General features: G+C 34.9%; 1 pseudogene; it reads right to left on the bottom strand.

Moving 5' to 3' along the window:
- Positions 1-204: 204 nt before the first annotated feature.
- LOC106717344 lies at positions 205-19679 on the bottom strand (annotated as a pseudogene).
- Between the last annotated feature and the right edge of the window lie 1396 nt (positions 19680-21075).

The following is a 21075-nucleotide window of genomic DNA, read 5'->3' as shown; positions in this document are numbered from 1 at the left end:
TAACTTTTACAAAAGATGTTTAATAATTTTCCCATAATTCCATCTAAAAAGTGACAAAATATTAATTTATACACAACTAGCTGTCGCCCGCGACTCCGTCCGCGCGCAGTTAAAAAAAAAATGAAAAATAGATGTTGTTGGATTCTCAGACCTACTGAATATGCTCACAAAATTTCATGAGAATCGGTCAAGCCATTTCGGAGGAGTACGGTGACGAAAACTGTGACACGAGAATTTTATATATTAGAAGATTTCTTTGGAATCCGCCATTTTTACAAATCAATCGTCTTCTTTAAATCTTTTATTACTGGAAGAAAAATCATTATATAAATCATCACAAGATATTTTATCTCTATTTCTTTTCATAGTTCTTCTCTCTTTAGCACTATCTACACTCAATCTCCCGCTACAATCTGAATCACTGGACATTCCACTTGTAGCAAGTTTTATAATAAGTAAATCTTTCTCTATCTCTGTCAGCTCCTTTGGATTAGAGCGTGATGTTTGTCGTTTGACAGGCTTCGGTCCAACAGTTGGAGAATATTCCACTTTACGCTTTTTATATGTACGTTTTGTTACGTCCTTTTTCTTCTTTGGTTGTTCGTTCTGAAATAATAAATATTTTAGATTTAGATTTTTTTTAATATTAACAATTAACATTTGAGAAATAACAATATTATATCTATCTATATATATAAAAGAAAGTTGTTGGAATTATTTAAATTTACAATCTATACAAAAATTAATCTATGACTGTTCTATTGTTTATGATAAAAGATTGTTTATGGTCTAGGGTAAAAACGCCCGACCCCCTGAAATTTTGATTATTCTCACTTCTGACTTTGCTCTGAGCAGTGCTAGGGATCGGACATATACCTCCATAGTGTTTATTATAAAAAGGATAATATATATAATTTTATTTAAATCCTTAACCGTTGTTTTTACTTTTTACCATAACTTCCTATAAAAGTCGTGTTAGTTACACTATTTATAACTTAAGATCGGTCGAAATGATTTAGCTGAAAATTGATGGGGAGGTAGCTTAGAACTAGGAGATGGATATAGGGACTTTTTTATCTTGTGTGCATTTTTTTTATTCCGCGTGGACGAAGTCGCGGGTAAAAGCTAGTTATATAATAATAATTAATATTATTTTATTATTATTATTACAGTTGTATAAATAAAAATTAATGTACTTTTTCCATTGCGAAAATAATCATGATCACAGACAAAACATTCATACAAAAAAAATCTTTCAATTCCTCTAAAAAAAAAATTAAAATCACAATAGGTTTTTGGAGATACATAATTCCTTCAACAGGACAAAGTTACAAATTCTTTCTATAAATTGTAATTCAATATACATGTATTATTAGCTACTGTAAAATATACGTAATTAGCACGTCGGGAATATGAGTGCTCTTTCTACCCATGTGTCAACTCGTTAAAAATAAAACAAAATATAGCCACTCAACATCAAAGGCTGATTTTCAGTAAAACTTTATATAGATAGTTGACTTAAAATTACAACAAAAATAACTTAAATAGAATGTCGGTGGCTCAGAGGTTAAGCACTTGACTTGCAATCTACAGGTCTAGAGTTCGAATCCCGACATGTATCAATGTGTTTTTCGATTTACATATGTATTTATCTGACCTTACGATGAAGGAAAACATCGTGATGCTGCACATATCTGAGAAGAAATTCAATGATATGTGTGAAGTCAACCCGCACTTGGCTGTGGTTGACTATGTCCTAGTCACCCCTAACTTGGGGTAGGCTCCGAGTCCCTCGGTGGGGACGTATAGTGAGCTGATGATGATGATGATGATAACTTAAACTAAAAAAAAAAACTTAAACTAACCTGTTTAGGTTTAGCTCCAATATAACCTGAACATCTTTTAGCTCCGCAAAGACATTGTTTCTTCTCAATTCCAGCACATTGGAGATTATAGTTGAAAGTAACTTCACTATTCTGTAAAAATATTAAAAATATTACTAGCTGTCGCCTGCGACTCCGTCCGCGCGGGATTTAAAAAAAACATAATAAGTAGACTATGTGTTCTTCCAGACTATGTTCTACATCTGTGACAAATTTCATTAAAATCCATTGAGCCGTTTTGCAGATATCTTCAAACAAACATCCATCCATACACACATACATCCAAACATTCGCATTTATAATATTAGTAAGATATAAAAACATACAGCTGGTATATCTCTCATAGCAAACAGTCCCACTCTGACATCACCCAGTACCGTCCACTTCTGTGTCTCACAGTTTGGCTCGCAGCAGTGATTCATGAATCTGAAATAAAAAAACAAACCTTAACATTATTTTATTAATATTTATAAAAGATTTTAAATAATAATAATAACTTATGATTGCCATAGAAAAACATTCGACAACAAAAGACATCCACAAATGCAGATGTGTTGCCTACCATTAATCAACAGAGAAGGGGACACACAGAAAGAGGATATTTCCCTTTCCTATGCGTCCCCTCTTCCGCCAAATCCAATTCCTCTTCACATCCTTTCCTAATAAGAAAAGGGTAGAAAGGGAAAGAGGACTAAAATGTTCAGTAATGGCAAAAGGGAGGTTCAGCTTCAACACCGGTCAGGATACAGTATTGAGCTGGTTTTCAAACCCCCCCCCCCCCCCGCCTTCCCAACATGAAAAAGGGAAAATAGATTGTCGATGGTCGCTGTACACTAATGTGTATGAAATCACAATTCAATCAATATTACTATTTCCGACATCAAAGACCTAATTATATTTACTATTAAACAAATTTATATTTAAAAGATGACAAACACGCGGTCTGAATTCGCTAAAATGGCGAAGCGACCGCTGCTCAGACATCCGCAAGTACAGATGCGTTGCCTACATTTAAGCGACGTAGTAGGAGACGCACAGAAAAGAGAATATATTCTCTTCCAATGCCTCCTCCTCCATTAAATCCTTGCCTTATAAGAAAAGAGTGGGAAGAGGGAGAGAAAATAATTTGTCCAACTTTTTATCATACCTATGAAATTCACCATCTTGCAAAGTGCCTTACGCAGAATTGCTAAGTGGTACCTACTAAGCTAAATCTACATCCTCAGTGGCCAATTAACAACTCTGAGTGATATAGTAACACTTACCTAGCCAGATTCCCTTTAGGTCCAGCATCAATCATTCTCTCTTTATCTAGAGTTAGGAAATAATAGTTCTCATCTCGTATCTCATATTTCCTCTGCATTCTTCTCTTAAACTCCTCTTCATCTATTATTTCTCCCACATACTCTATCACGAATTGACCTGCAAACAATATATTTTTAATTATATATTTTAATTATAACTTTTATATTATATTACAAGGTGACAAACGAGCAAGCAACCACATGAATTCGCCGAAATGGCGAAGCGACCTGTCTCAATTATGTGTATGAAATCTCAATTCAATCAATAATACTATTTCCGACTCCAAAGACCTAATTATATTTACTATTTAACAAATTTATATTTATAAGATGACAAACAAGCGGTCTGAATTCGCTAAAATGGCGAAGCGGCCGCTGCTCTGACATTCGCAATTGCAGATGCGTTGTCTACCCTCAATCGACGAAGGAGACGCACAAAAAGAGAATATTTAACCTTCCTATACATCTCCATCAAATCCACCTCCCCTTCCCATCCTTTCCTTATAAGAAAGGGTGGGAAGGGAAAGAAGACTAAAATGAGTCCTCCAGCACCACACTCATCAGACTGTATGTAGAATTACTTCCACTTGACGTCTGTCTTCTGTAAGATCGTGGTATTTCACTGAGCGAGGACAATTTGTGCAACTGATGTTGTTGCTGACGTGTATATAACCAACGTTGGTCATAATAACCGATGAGTCGTTATAACCGATATTGTATTAAGTTGTTTCTATTTTTATAATTACCTGCTTTGATATCCTCCAAAGTCTTCAACCCCCACCCCCTCTGTGGGGTGCGGTATGGCACCAGTTTGGGGTAGAGGCGCTTCTCAAACGCTCGGTTATTACAACGCTCGCCCGCACGACAAGATGGACCACACTCTGTTAGCAGCATCCTGGGACATAACATCTCATTTTTGCAGGTAAACACGAAAAGTGAAACTTAACTTGGTGAAATTTAAGCTATCTCACAGCAAAGATGAATGGTTGCCATGGTAACGGTAATTTTCAACCAATGTCGAAAGCTTTTGTTGTCATTTCGAGATATTCAATTGAAAGTTTTACGCAATATAAACAATAAAACATGGATGGGATGGGATGGGATGGATGGATGGATGGATGGATGGATGGATGGTTGGATGGATAGATGGATATTTGCATGAAAGTATCTCTAGAACGCCTCAACGGATCTTGATGAAATTTGACACAGATGTAAAAGAATCTGTAAGAACGTACAGACTACTAATTAAGTTTTTTTTATTATTTCACGCGGACGGTGTCGCGGGCGACAGCTAGTTACGAATAAAATTGTATTTTATTGTATCTTTTTTTAACATTCTATGTGTTCTTTAACTCACCTATTGAGACACTGTGAGTAAGGTCCACAAGGATCCTCTTCATCAGGATTGCACTCACACTGTGTCAGCGAGCTCTCCTCTAAATCTATCTTCTTCCCGCACAGAGATCCGCACGGCTTGTTCACCTTCAGCTTCACATAGTGTGGCGGGAGAAGAGAAGATGCGAAATCCGGAGGCTCTTCTTCATTTGGTGACACTTCTGGATAATAATGACATATTTTATACCATAGGTTGACAATCAGCAATATGTCATCTGAATTCAGCGAAATAAAGAAACAAACATCCATATTCGACAGAGTAGGAGACGCACAGAAAAAGGATATTTCTCCAACATATCCGTCATTTTCTTTGTCAAATCCCCATCTCCATCTTTTCTTATAAGAAAAAGGGTGGGAAGGGAAAGAGGACTAAAATTAGGTCTCCGGCACCACACTCATCATACTGTACGCGGAATTACTTCCACTTACTTACTATCTTCTGTATGGTCACTTCCCTTCTATGTTTTTTTATACCGCACCCGATTTCATCATCAGCTCACTATACGTCCCCACCGAGGGACTCGGAGCCTACCCCAAGTTAGGGGTGACTAGGACATAGTCAACCACAGCCAAGTGCGGGTTGACTTCACACATATCATTGAATTTCTTCTCAGATATGTGCAGCATCACGATGTTTTCCTTCATCGTAAGGTCAGATAAATACATATGTAAATCGAAAAACACATTGATACATGTCGGGATTCGAACTCTAGACCTGTAGATTGCAAGTCAAGTGCTTAACCTCTGAGCTTAACTCACTTATCTTCTTATTTTATTTGCTTAGAAAATATAACTTACTTTTCAATATCTCGCAAGCTCTTTGCGCGTGTTTCATCGCCATATTGAATGCTGCATCAATCTTTGACTTCTGATTTGAAACTTTTCCCGTATCACCTGAAAATTATTTTTGGCATATTATTAAATGTTAAGTCAATGATAATTACTTTAATATTAGTCATACTAATATTATAAATGCGAATGTTAAAAACTTAGTGAATTTTAAGTTATCCCACAGCAAAGATGAATGGTTGCCATGGTAACGGTAATTTTCAGTTAATGTCGAAGGCTTTTGTTGTCATTTCGAGATATGCAATTGAAAGTTTTACGCAATATAAATAAAAAAAAATGGATGGAATGGAATGGATAGATGGATGTTTGTTAGAAGGTATCTGCAAAACGGTTCAACAAATCTCTATTAAATTTGGCACAGATATAGAACATAGTCTGGAAGAACACATACGCTACTTATTATGTTACTTATTATGTTTTTTTTTTAATTCCTCGGAATTAAAAAAAAACATTCGGACGGAATCGCGGACGACAGCTAGTTTAATAATAAATTTCAATAGCTTAATATATCTCAATCATCAGTTGACATAAAAAATATCCAGACGTGTATTTTTAACATGTGACTGTGAACAAAGAATCTTTAGTGCAGAAATATTTTTTCTGAACACAGAATTAAGACATTTCATATCGTACATACTCTCAAGTAATCATTTAAAAAAAACTACTAAGTAGTCTATGAGTTCTTCCAGACTATGTTCTACATCTGTGACAAATTACATCAAGATCTGTTGAGACGTTCTGGACATACCTAGTAACAAATATCCATCCATCCATCCATCAATTCACACATCCATTCATCCATCTAAGCATTTCTTACCTTCTTGGAAGGGAAATACTCGTCCTCTATTAACCCAGTAGTGATCATATTGGCCAAAGAATCTGACAACAAACTCTCCGGGTGAATGTTTCACAGCTAAGATATTGGGAGGGATCTCTGACGGATGCAAGATTATTCCAGGCCACCATCTGTAATAGATATCACATGTTCATTAAAATACTTCGATTTAGTAGTTCATCATCATCAGCTCACTATACATCCCCACTGAGGGACTCGGAGCCTACCCTAAGTTAGGGGTGACTAGAACATAGTCAACCACAACCCAGTGCATGTTGAATTCACATAAATCTTTGAATTTCTTCTCAGATATGTTTCATCACAATGTTTCCTTCATTGTAATAACGTCGGATAAATGTACATATGTAAATCAAAAACACATTGGTACATGGCGGGATTCGAAACCACGACCTGCATATTGCAAGTCGAGTGCTTAACTCATGAGCCACCGTCGCTCCCTACAGTAGTTTGGATACAATAAAAGAATATACGTAGGTTTCTGAAACCAAAATCCATGTTTAAAAATTATTATCTCTGTTTTGTCAATAATGAAAGATAGGATTTTGGTGTCAGAAACCAAAAGTAAATGCCATAAGAATTCTTTTCATATGGGAATGTAATTAGTCAGAGATTTATTCTTTTAGGTAAAGACGAAGTTGACTTGTATTTTAAAATATTTTTAGGATAAAGCCCTCAGAACTATTTTTTTTAGTTTTTTATATCAACGAATATAATCTTTGTTCAAAAAAACATCGCAACTGTCAAAGAGTATGTCCTCTTACCCGGAACATAGAGTATATCTTACCAAACAAATTTCAACTTACTAGTGTTGCCACATGCTTTTTGTATTGCCAGCTTCATCTAAAAAAACTTATTCATCTTATAATGTTATAAAACAGAATACTAACCTATAATGTCCTAATTTGACCCAAACCATTTCTCCATACAAAGGTAAGCATCCCGTCTCACAATCCTCACACATATATCCACCTAGAAAATATACAAAATGTCTGAAAACATATACAGGAGAAATCACATGAAATGAAACGACATATTGACTGTCATAATAAAATTATAGTATAACTAGTTGTCTACCGTGACTCCGTCCGCGCTGAATTATAAAAAAAACTAGTAAGTAGCCTATGTGTTCTTCCAGACCATGTTCTACATCTGTGCCAAATTTCATCAAGATACGTTGAGCTGTTCCTGAGATACCTTCTAACAAACATCCATCCATCCATACATCTAAACATTCACATTTATAATATTAGTAAGATTTAAATTTCAGTACAAAAATGTTAGAAACAATAACATAGTTCAAACTACACTTTTTTTATTATTTTAATGTAACTTTTTAAGATAGTTATGGATTAAAATCCGTTAACACAAACAAAGGGGAAAACAAAGCAGATTTTTATCTTACTAATATTACGTATTAATGTTTGTTTCAAGATATCTCCGGAACAGTTACACGTATCTTGATGAAATTAGTCACAGATGTAAAACATAGTCTGGAAGAACGCATATGCCACTTAATACAATTTTTTTTAATTTCGCGCGGTTTTAGTCGTGGGCGCAAGCTAGTCTCAAATAAAACTTAGCTTTATATGATTGAAACATGGTTTAATTTTATTTTTCATATGAAAAAACATTCAAAGTAAAATTAAACTTTATTTCAATTTGTTAAAGCTCAATTTTATTTGAGACAAAATAATGTACTTTACTCTCCGCCCCAATCTGTGTTAAGGGAGTCTTACCTTCAGGTGGTTTGATATTAAGGCACTCAGCGTGGAATGAAGTGGGACAGTACTCGCAGCAGATGAGAGAACCACCCAATGCACAGATGAAACACCAACCAGTGTTCACATGACAAGGCACTTTGCCCGGCCTATAATATAAATTATTTTTATTTTACTATTTACTAACGGTCGCCCATTGGTCGAAATTCCATAATTAATGTTTTTTTTTACATTATAAGGTTGCAAATGAGTGTGCGGCTACTTGAATTCGCCTAAATAGCGAAAGGGGAAGTGGAATCGATAGAGCATATTCGCACAGAAAGAGGCGTCTTCTCCTCTGCCAAATCCACTTCCCCTTTCCATAAATTTCCTTAAAAGAGAAAGGTGGGAAGGCAACGTGGACTAAAATGAGTCCTCCAGCACCACACTCATCAGACTATAGTTGGAATTACTTCCACTTGAGGCCTGTCTTCTGTGAGGTTGTGGTATTTCACCGGTTGTTCCGTCTCATTCATACACCTAACAATTGTTGTTGCAGGTTCTGCCACTTTTTTTTTATAAAGTTATGCATACTTTATCCACATTTAATTTTGTCAAATTTTACGTTCTTCGTTTAGAGTTCCTTAAATAAAGTACTAAGTTCAAGATACTGAACTAGAGGTTAGCTTTGAGCATTTTATTAGGAAACAATAAATTTTTAGACTCACCTGTGCTCGTAATGTCTTGGACAAATCACATGTGACGCTGACAATATCTGAGAACCAGCGGGAAGACATTTAGTGAAGGAATGATAGGTCGCTGGACATCTCACACACCGAGCTAGTTTATCACCACTGAATCTAGTCTTACAACCTCTAGGGTCATCACTGACACACGTATGACACACATGTCGCGGACAAACTACAGGCTCGAAAAACCCTTTAATATTTTTATTATTTCTAAGAACTTCACCAGAGTGATATTGCGTTTGAGGCCAATGTTCCAAACACTCTAAATGATAGTACCTATTACAATGTGCCAATTGACACCTCTGTCTGAATTCTATGCCATCTTTTGGTGAAGTGGCAGATCTACATACAAAACAAATAGGTTTGTCATATCGTACACAATTATGGCATTTGAAATCAGAATAATCTGTATCCGATATCTGATTTTTCTTTGGTAGTTTGATATCGATTATTTTACATTTACCCACTTCTGTATCGCTCCAATCGAGTTCTTGTTCACTTGAATCTATGTCATACTCGTTTTGTGTGTCGAGTATTTCTTTCATTTTATCACTCAATTGAGCTTCGAAGTTATTCGCGTCTACGATTATATGAGATTCAACTTCGTCTATTGATAAATTTTCTTCAGATGCATTCAATTCTTGAGATTTCTCATCACTCTGACTGTCTCCATCTAAGCCGTTTGAATCATCTAAACCTTTCTGTTTTCTACCTCTATTTCTCTTCTTCTTCTTTCTTCCTCTAGTAGGTAATTGTTTATCAATAACTTCTGTCTCTTTTTTAGTACATTCAACATGGAACACATAATGACAACCCTTACATTTAATTAGATTACCAGTTTTCTCACAAATCTCACAAACTTTTTCTCTTAAAAGGCCTTTAAATAAATTCGGCTTTGGTTCAGTGAGTTGTCTGAAATATTCTTCGACTTGATCAAAATCATCGTCACTTAAAAAGTTTGCATCATTACGAGATTCCTCTATACTTCCGTTTGGAATATTAATTTGTTCCTCATTTGAATTTTCATTATTTTTCTCTTTAAACTGTCTGTTTGATTTATTTTTGAAAATTTCAAATAATTGTACTTCATCTTCCATATCTAAATCTGAATTTTCATTGAAATCTTCGTTGTAATATGGTCTTGCAATTCTTCGTTTAGATTTTGATTTAGGTATAAAATCCTCATCGTCATTAATTTCTTTGTCTACTTTTATTTTCTTTTTCACTCTTTTTGGTTGTGTTGTTTCTTTTTTTAAACTTTTAACTAAATTAGCTTGTTCCATTTCGTCTGTACGTTTACTTTCAGATTTTGAACTTTCCTCATATAGCCAAGTTTTGTACAAGTAACGTGTTATTTCATCTTGTGTTAGTTCAGGATGTTCGTCAATTAATGCGTCTTGTCGAAATTCTAAATACTTTAAAAATTCTGGATCTTCGAATTCATTTTTAGATGGTTTATTTGATTTCTTTTCAACAGTTCTGTCTAATGTTATTTTCAATGATTTATTATCGTCGATAACCTCTTTGACTTTCCAATTCGTCTTCTGTGACTCTTCTATATTTGTCTCATTCTTATCAAGCTCCGATTTAAGATTTTTGGAACTTAATTCTTCTGTATTTTCAGAAGTTACTGATTCTACATCTGAATTTAAACTTTTGGCTGATTGATTATCAGAGTTACTTTTTTCTTTAGTAACAACTTCTGTGGAATTCATTTCGTCATTAAAAACGCTAGTCTGTTTTTGATCTGGATTATCGTCCATATCTGTCTCTTCGATAATATTCTTATGTAATTCACCAATTTCTTTATTTTCCAGCATTTTATTTACTTTATCAATGAAATTGTTTGTGTTATCGAGATTATTAATATCACTATTCTCTCTAATAACTTCGGGTAATGTTTTAGAGTTTGGCAATTTCTCCTCAGTCAATGTCGAATCACTATCATTTATGTTTGAAGAAATTTCTTTATCATTAAAAATTTGTATTAGATTATACTCCACATCATTTTCATCTGGAATTGAACTTGAATAACCACTCGAGAAAGAATTAGGGACTTCATTATCGTTAGAATTAATTAATTTTACATTAGCATTATTCAATTTTTCATGATTGTCTTCTACAATTTGATTCTGATCGTCATCTTTTAAAGATCTACTATCAATTGATTCCTCACTCTCTTCTGAATCTGATTTTTGGTTCTCTGATGTCTGGTTATTCCCTATATCTTTTATTTTATTTAGTTTCTGTGATTTATTCAATACTATTGACTCACAAACAGTTGTACTTGAATTTTTTACATTTAAAACTTGGTTTTCACAAATCTCTTTCATTTCTATATCATTGGACTCGTCTAAATTCTTGTCCAATATACTTTTTGATATTTGATTGTCTGGCTCAATGAAATCTACATGATTTTCACTATTATCTGGCAAATTTATAATTTCTTCATCCATTTCTATATCATTGGACTCACATAAATTCTTGTCTGGCACATTTTTTGATCTATTATTGTCTGATTCAGTAAAATCTTCATGATTTTTACAATTCTCTGGGTTATCTATATTTTCTGTGCCCATTTCTACATCGCTAGATTTACATAATCTTTTGTTTGACGAATCATTGTCTGATTTTATCAAATCTACGTAATTTTCTATAGGTTTCGCGTGTATTTCTGTGTCATTAGAATCCATAAAATCAAACAAATTCTTATTTGATACACTCTTTGATTTCCCATGGTCTAATTCTTTTACTTCAACATGATTTTTCTTAATATCTATACTTTTGTTAATTTGTGTCTTTTGTAAATTAGTCACAACAACAATATTTCTCTCATCTCGGACAGAATTCGACTTTGAATCCACAATTTCATTAACACTATGTTCAATATCTACAGTTTGAACTTTCTTTTCTAAAACAGAATTATCTAAGATGTCTTTATTTTGGTCTAGATAAGTGACATCTTCAAATTCATTGCTAACTTCATCTATACTATTAGGCAGCGTTTCAGAATTTGCTCTAGCTAATTCTTTATCATTTAAATCTATTTGCATTAGCTCAGTATCATCTAGTCTAGTTGGAGTTGAATCCTTTTTCATTGCAATTAATTGATTTTGTACTAAACTATCTTCATTATTATATTGATTATTTGTCGACTCATTAACCATTTCTTCTTGTGATTCATTCAATGTGATTCCTTGGGGATGTTCATTTAATTCTTTTAATGTCATATCAACTTTATCATTGTTAATAGGTTTAGTAAATTCTTCATCATTTTTCTTACTATAATCGTGTTCATTTTGATGTGATAACAGTTTAACCTCGATTATATCATGAGATTCTTTTCTAGATCGTCTAAGTCTAAGGGATCGTCTTGACCAATTTTCATTGGATTTTAATTTTGCATTGTTCGATTTGCATTCTTTATCAGTTTTATTTTGTGATTTATAAAAAGATTTTTCAGGTGTTTTTGATTTTGCTTTTTGCAACCACCTGTCCATGTGAGATTGTTTTTTAATTTTAGTTATACCAGTTTTTGCAGCCATGTTATCTAAACAAGCTGTAACAACTTCTGATACATCTAAAGATTTATTTCTCGTTTTGTTTTTAGAACGTTCATTATCATGATTTTTTGTGTCATCTTCAGAAAACAATGTGTCATATAAGCTCTCACTCAATGAAACATCACTATTTGTTCTAGTTACTCTCTTTTCTATTTTAGCAACAACTTTATTATTTCCTAGCATATCACGTAATAAATCTATTCTTAGCCTTTTCGGTTCACGTAGTAAAGTTTCTGCTTCTTCCACTGATATAGCCCATTGGGGTTGTTTCTTTTCTGATATAAAGAAGGCTGCATATAATCTTGGATCCCGTTTCTTTTCCTGTAAATCAAGTGTTTAAGAAATTAATAGTTCGTACATAATTTTTCCTTATGTAATTTGATTGAGGTTCAGAGGTTAAGCAATTGACCTGTATACCGCAGGTCCTAGGTTCGAATCCTGCTATGTAACAATTTGTTTTGATTTACATATGTACATCATACAGTGAAGGAAAACATAATGATACAAGATGCATATATCTGCAAAGAAATTCAAAAATATGTGTGTATTCAAGTCAATCAGCTCTAGGCCAGCGAGGTTGACTATGACCTAGGCACCCTTCAGATAGTAGGCTCCGAGCCCTCAGAGGATGTATAGTGGGCTGATGATAAAAAAAATTATAAAAGCACTTTCACCTCTGCTGAAAATTTTTCTCTAGTTGTTTCAAACTCTAGTTGTCCGAGAAACTTTCGTAGCATGCTTTGCATTATCCATCCACGTCGGCCATTGTCACCCAAAAATGTTACATGTATGATTTCGCGTTCCGAACGACCCAATACTATAAAAAAAATAACCAATATTAGTTTTTTTACATTAATTTAAAACCTAAATTATTAATTAGGTATCTCACTAGCGCAGTGTCACTTATTTTTTTTTTTATAACCACGAGATACTGTGAAGGAAAACATTGTGATCCAACCTAGATATATCTGCCAAGAAATTCAAAGATATGTGTGAAGTCAACCCGCACCAGCATTTTTTTTTTTTTTTTTTTTTTTTTTTTTTTTTTTTTTTTTTTTTTTTGTGTTCATCTGCCATCAGTTACTACTTTTATCAGATGTGTTGAAAGTGTGAATTCATTACTTTACGAGTGTGACCTCCACTAAGGCCAACTACCCTTGATGCACAGTGCTAAGACACTTAAGAATTGGTATACGGCAGAATATCTTTTCTCTTCAACCGGTTTTGATAATTTTTATTTATAAGTTGTGCCGCCAGTTCATTAGGATGTTGTTTCAGCCTGTCATGATATTTCTTGATAGAACTTATGTACTCGTCCTTGATACTTAGTATTTTAAGGTTAGAATGTATTTCGCTGTTTTTTATGTACCATGGCGTGTTGCTTATTGTACGTAGGATAATATTCTGCATTCTCTGCAGCATATTTATATTGGAGTTACTGGCATTTCCCCATAGTTGTAGACCGTATGACCATATAGGCTTTAGGACCGTCGTATATATTAGTAGCTTGTTATCAGTGGACAATTTGCTGTTTCTGCCCAGTATCCAGTAAAGGTTTTTATACCTAAATTTTAGTTCATCCCTTTTAGATTTTATGTGTTGGTTCCATGTTAGTCGTCTGTCAAGGTGTAAGCCCAGGTATTTGACGCAGTCTGAATGTGGAAGAGTTGTGTCGTCCAGCTTGACAGGGGTACAGTTTCCTTTGCGTAGGGTAAAGGTGACGTGTACAGACTTGGTTGCGCTCACTTTTATCCTCCATTCTTTCAGCCACTTCGATATCGAGTCAAGACCATTTTGCAGTTCCTTCGACGCAGTTTCTGGATTTTTGTTACTGGCGAGTATGGCGGTATCGTCGGCAAACGTAGCTGTGGTAACATTCGGTACATGTGGCAAGTCCGCAGTATAGAGCGTGTAGAGAACTGGACCCAGCACTGAACCCTGAGGGATTCCTGCTCGGATCGGGTAGAACTGTGACGTGATCTCCTTTTCTTTAACCTGGAACAGTCTTTCGGACAGGTAGCTATCGAGCAATACATAGTAGCTGTGGGGAAGGTGGTTTTTTATTTTACAAAGAAGACCTTGATGCCAAACTTTATCAAAAGCCTGTTGTATATCCAGGAACGCTGCAGAGCAGTACTCTTTTTCTTCCAGCGTCTTTCGTATCCTATCAGCAACTCGGTGGACTTGCTCAACGGTGGAATGATGCTGTTTGAATCCAAATTGGTGGTCCGGTATTGTTTTATTATTTTGTAAGATAGGTAGAAGTCTTCTTAGTAGCATTTTTTCGAACAACTTCGATAGAATTGGCAGCAAGCTTATAGGCCTATAGGAACTCACAGCATTAGCTGGCTTACCAACCTTATGTAATGTCAGTATCTGTGATATTTTCCATAGTCGTGGGAAATATTGAATTCTTAAGATTCCATTGTATAGTGTGGTGAGGAATATTACTGCTTTCCTGGGAAGTTGTATTAACACTTCCTTCGTAATAAGGTCAAAGCCTGGTGCTTTTTTGTTTTTTAGCTCTTTTATGTTCTTCCAGACCTCACGCACATTAATTGGTTTAGGCGGGAGTGACATTTGTAGATCCTGATCTAAGATATTTGTAACCGCCTCTTCTGTTTCAGCCATACAGCTGTCGTTTGGAGTGAATACATTTGCAAGATGCTGGGCAAATGTTTCCACCTTTTCCTCTATTGTACGAATCCACCGATTATTGTGCTTGATGGGAGGTTTAGCTAGTTGCGGTCTATTGTAGTTCTTTGTAATTTTCCACAAGGAATAATTAGTCGATGAGGTTGCTGTGAGAGATTCTAGATGGTTAGAAAGAGTCTCATTTCGCCAAATTCGTAATTTGTCTTTCAGAAGTTGGGCCGATTTTTCGAAAGCTGTTCTATCTGTCTTTAGCCTGCTACGTTGCCATTGTCTTCTTAGTCTTCTTTTATTGGCAATTTCTATTTTAATTTCTAGAGGATAGTTATCATTCGTTACATTGTAATCTAGTTCAGGCGTATTCAGCCAGCATGCTTTTTGGATTAGCATGGTGATGTATGCCGTGGCATCTTCTAAGTCGTCGGGTGTTTTAAGCGGCTTTCGTAGATCAATGTTAGTCTCTATAAATTCACGGAAGCAGTTCCAGTCAGTACGTTTGTTGTAAAGTGTTGCAGGTATTCCATGTTCCACTATCAGTTTACTTAGGGTCAATAAAACCGGTGTGTGGTCCGAAGAGCTATCATGACAGGATTCTGGTTTGAAGTAATGTCGAGTCAATCCTTTCGCGACAAAGAAGTCTAGAAGATCCGGTGTTTTGTTGGGATCTGTAGGCCAGTAAGTTGGTTCGCCAGTTGAGATTGCGATGAGGTTATTTTGGTCAATACTTAATTTAAGTTGTCTTCCTCTCGTTGATATGAGTCTTGAGGCCCAGTAAGTATGTTTTGCATTCCAGTCTCCACCTGCCACAAAGCGGCCACCAAGTGTTTGAAAGAACGTCGAATATGATGTCTCTTGAATTTTATGTTTAGGAGGACAATACACAGCCGATAGATTGATGTATCCCGAATAGTCTTCCAGAGCTATTGTCGTAGCCTGAATCTGATCTGTTTTAAATTGTGGCATTTCGTGATGTTTGATTGATTTTTTAATGATTATTGCAGTTCCACCATGTCCAGTACCATCAGGATGACAGGTCACATAACAAGCATAATTTTTTAGTGTGATAGAGGTGGCTGCTGTGCAGTGCGCTTCGGAAATTAATAGCACATCCAGCTTATGCTCTGTCATTAGCAGTACAGCTTCCTCTATATTTGGAGCTAGACCATTTATGTTCCAAGCTGCTAGCCTTATGGAGGTCATTTTGAGATACGATCGACGAGTTTTGTAATGAGGCACATTAATGTGTTCATTTGTTGTAGGATTACGTCAAATTTTTCTGTTTGTCTGCGTAATAGTTCTTCAATGTAGTTTGGGTTGGGTTTTAAGTAGGTTTCGCTTGTTTCCGGTTTTTCGTAGGTTCTGCTAGTTTCAGGAGATTGTTTTGTAGCGTCTGCGTAGGTTTTCGTATGTGTGTGTTGTGGTTTTGTATTTATTTCACACCTTGGCCATGGGTGGTGGGTTACTGTTTTAATTTGTGTGTGTTGTTTGCTTCTTCTCGCCAGGATTTCTTTGTACACTTTGCAGCCTTTGTAATTTGCTGGATGCGGACCGTTACACAAGGCGCATGTTGCAGGCGTGTTACGGTCGCGTTTTTTACATTCTGAAGTTTTGTGTGACTCTCCACATTTAACGCAGCGGAATGGTCTCATACAGTAATTTTTTGAATGTCCGTATTGTTGGCATCTCTGGCATTGTACTATAGATTTTCTCTTTCTAGGATCTTCGATTATGATTGATTGGTGATGGATGTATTTAATAAGACTTTTTACACATTTGTTGTTCGGGCCAGGAGCTAAATTTACGAAAAATGTAGAAGTGGGCTTTTTGTCTGGTCCATATTTGGCGTTAATAATTTCGCCAGTGACACTATTACCCGTTGCTTCTATTTCTTCCTTAATGATTCCAATTGGTGTAGTTGGATGGAGATTTCTTATCACTATTCTATAACATCTCTCATCTTTTTTATTGAAGGTATGGCCAATTAGTCCTTTCTCCCTTACTACCGTGATGACTTTTTTGTAGGTTTCAGCATCACCACAATTTATTCTCAGCTGGTTCTTATTGATGATTTTGAATATAAATTGGTCTTTCTCAGCAACAGATTGGAGTAATTCTGTTAATTTGTTAACATCTTCTATCCCATACAATATTATTGGAGGTGGTTTGCTCGGTTTTTTAGATTTAAGTTCTGTTTCTTGGTCAGATATGTTGGTCGGTAATGTGGAAAATCTGTTCGACGTTTTTATTATTTCTGGAGATCGACTGTCAGATATTTTTCTCTTCTTAGTGTTTCTGTTTGTGGGTATTCTTTGCCATGAGGGAGGACAGATGGCGTCTGGTTCGGAAGCAGATACATCCATAGGCTGTGCTTCAGGGTTGGAGTCAGATGTTGGTTTACTTCCCAAGGATGATGATCTTGGCCTTAGAAACATACTTGGGTGAAATGCTTGTTGGATCAATTTTTTCTTGGAGCTTCCAGCGGCATTAACTGACCCAGGAGCCTGGTCACCCACTCCTGCGCAGTCTTCGGTAACATATTTCTCACTCTCAAGCCCGGATACCTGAGAGCGCCGGGGGTTAGCCGGATCGCATGACATCACATACTCATTTTTCGACATTTCCATAAATAAAAGAGATAGGAGATATTCGTGACACTTTCCCAAGGTGTCGCGATCACTCTTTTAGAAGGGATTTAGTCCTTCTTGGCTTGTGATAGCCATTTGACAGGTTAGTTGACTGCCGCCTGTTACTCGGCATTGCTGTTCGTTTAGCACCACCCGGGGGGCACGTACAGGGTGGTTAGCAAAAGATAGTGGTCATGCCTGTGGACGCGAACAGCTCCACCCCCCAGCATTTTTGACAAAGATTATATCACCTCTAATTTTAAAATTAGTAAAATTAATAAAGATATAAAAGTATCTCATAAAAATATTACATAACTAGCTATCGCCCGCAAATCTGTATTAAACGATAACTTAATTAGTAGCCTATGTGTTCTTTCAGACTATGTTCTATATGTATGCCATCTCTACAGATCCGTTAAGCCTTTCTGGAGATACTTTCAAACAAACGTCTATCCTTCAATCCAAACATTCACATTTATAATATTAGTAAGTTTTAAAGACCATGTTTCTGTTGTGACTATAAACAGAAGATAATGATTTTATCATTACATACTTATTTAATTTCAATCATTCAACATATCAAATGTTTACCATATTTAATATTATTTTAGTACATAAAATTACATAACAAACCTAATTAATTACTGTTTGTTTCCTTAAAAAACCAACCTTTTCCTAAAATCTGTTCCTAAAAAAACTTAGTAGCCTATGTCTTCTTCCAGGCTATATTCTACATCTAAGCCAAATTTCAGCAAGATCCATGCAGCCATTCTGTAGATCCAGATATTCTAACACACATCCATCCATCCATACATTCTCATTTATAATATTAATAAGATATAAAACTTACAATCCCGTAGATGTCTTGACTCACAAGCAGCTTGTAGAAAAATAACAAATAAATAAATAATATTGAAAATTATGAAGGGTTCCAAATCATCTAATTGTTGACACATTGTTTACCGACAATGTTACTGAATACGTCATTTTTTTTTAAATTTTATTAATTATTATATATTTTTTCAACAAAAGATTTGGTGGGTCTTATAAGCGAGAGAAACAGCTTGTGTTATACTGACTAACAATATCACTGTATGGTCACTAACAGAGAAAACAACAATGATGTGAAAAAAGTGTATCACGAGTTTATTAGTGGCCGGTCAACAACGGTCAATAATGTGTTAATTAACTTTATATTTACTTACATTTCTTCTTTACAAATGTTCCGCTGGCAGGATCTCTAGTGACAATGCAAGGCCAGAATGGATATGTGCCCATTCTAGCCCACGCTAAGTCTCCAACTTGATATTCACATTTTGCTTCCATGTCAAAAATTTCACTCTTTGATAATGTTATTTTACTATCTATTATTTCTTTTTTCTTCTTCTTATTGCCATCGAAATCCAATGTTTTTACCACTGATGATGTATCAAGGTGCTTTGTACCTAAGCTATATTTCTCGGAAGACCTTTCTAAGACATTACCCATATGAGTGGATGGGTTATTTACTTTAACAGGTGAAAAGAGTGTTTTTATTAATGTTATTGTCTCTTCTTTGTCCTTTTCCTTACTTTGAATCAGATCCTGTCTTATGTAAACTTTAGGAAACTTTTTAGCAGGTGATATAATTTTTTTTTCATCGGGTCCAAAACGACTTAATGATATATTTTCATTATATATATTCTCAATTTGAGTTTCAAGTTTATTTTCTATTTGCTTAGAATTCTCTGTATTCAACGGTGAATTTGATGCATGCATTTTATATACAGGTGACTGCATTCGAACCGGCGATCTGTCAATCTTCGGTGACTTTATAACTTTTGTGACTGATCTTTCAGAATCACTGGAATCTATCTCCGATTTAAGCCTGTGAGCTCTCCCATAACGGCTAGTGCTACTACTGTCCCAATTGGTACAGGAGATGTCACTCTTGCAGTTAAACTTGTTTCCAATTCCCTCTCAACAAGAGATTTCTTCTTAGATTTAATTTTGATAGAACTCGTACTGTCAACAAATTTTATATCCTCTGCACTCAAATTATCCTCAGATTCGTCCATTACGACCCGTTATAAATCATTTACAATGTAAATTAGGACACTGACGTAATTTCATTTGACAATATCGGCGATAAAACTTTCGATGTAATTTTTCACATGCAAATAAATGTCGACAAGGGAATAGTAAAAATAAAGTCAATGTAGGCGAATTAAATTGAGTACTATAAAATTTTTGTACAACCATCCGCTGAAACAAAAGAAACGAAATGAAGTTGTGTTCAGTGTCAGCTAGGTTATTGAATTATTCATAAAAAATGAATCGTTTTAATATAGTTTATAGACTTTTTATGACAATTAATTTTAGATAGGTAAGTTACCATGACGTTGTGCTATTTCAATGCCCTCCGAGCATAATGGTTGCACACCAACCAAACGGGTGAGCAAAAGCAATTTAGTACTAAGTCTCAAATCGGAAACTTAATTTTCATTTTAATAAATTTGTTAGAAAGTATATAAATATTAAAGTAACAATTTCAAGTCGCTTACTACACACGGGATCCTAAACAATTCACAAAATCTCCAACGTTAAATTATCATTTGAACAAAGTCCTATTTTGTTCCGAATAGGAACCCTCTGCAAGTGTCATCCACGCGCCATCATATTTTTATAATCAAGAAAATGACGAAAAACTTACACAATCATTCTGTTTTAGTTAATTTTGACTTATTTATTTCTTAACATTAACACAAACAGTAAAATATTTATCTTGATTTAAATTATTCAATCGAAAATAAGTTCACCGACGCTTGATGCCGCGAAAATTACCACAGAATGTTATGAATGTGTGCGTGTGTCAAACTCAAGTCCATGACACGGTAATAATAATACCGTGAGTGAGAGAGATACAGTTATACCCAATTCCTGTGACGTGACAAAGACAGGGATAACTGTCTTCTGTCCCTTTCTGCGTACCAGGCTTTGGTTTGTTTGGAACAAAGGTTGTCCCCAACAAAAAACCTAGGTTATCCCAAACAAAGTTTGACATTCGTGCTATTTTTCGAAAATTATGAGTATTTAGTTGCTGTAATTGTGCAAAAATATTTTGATATTACAGTTTTAGTAAAATCAAGTGTATAAAACATGGTATACTGCTGTATTATTGGTTGTAAAAGCCGTAGTGAGCGAAAAGAGAAAAACATAACCTTTCACGGCTAAAATATACATTATTGACGGTCGAGTTGGCGATTGTAGCTTTTATGGCGAACACAATTATATCTTAGGACTTACTATCCAAAGTTTAAAGTTGCGGAGAGAGGAGTTTTTATTAAATAAAATCGTACTTAGGTTAGTTATTTTCACAACATTTTAGTAAATAATAAATAAATTACAAACAAATGTCAGTTTTTTATTATTTTTAATCAATTTAAGATAATATTTCGCAATAAAAATTGAAATAAATATGTCTTTTTTTTTTATTTATTTTAGTAAATAATAAATAAATTACA

Source organism: Papilio machaon, chromosome W (assembly GCF_912999745.1).
Source record: "Papilio machaon chromosome W, ilPapMach1.1, whole genome shotgun sequence".
Lineage (NCBI taxonomy): Eukaryota > Metazoa > Arthropoda > Insecta > Lepidoptera > Papilionidae > Papilio > Papilio machaon.
The sequence above is the reverse complement of the archived record's forward strand: the minus strand, read 5'-3'. Positions and strand labels throughout refer to the sequence as shown.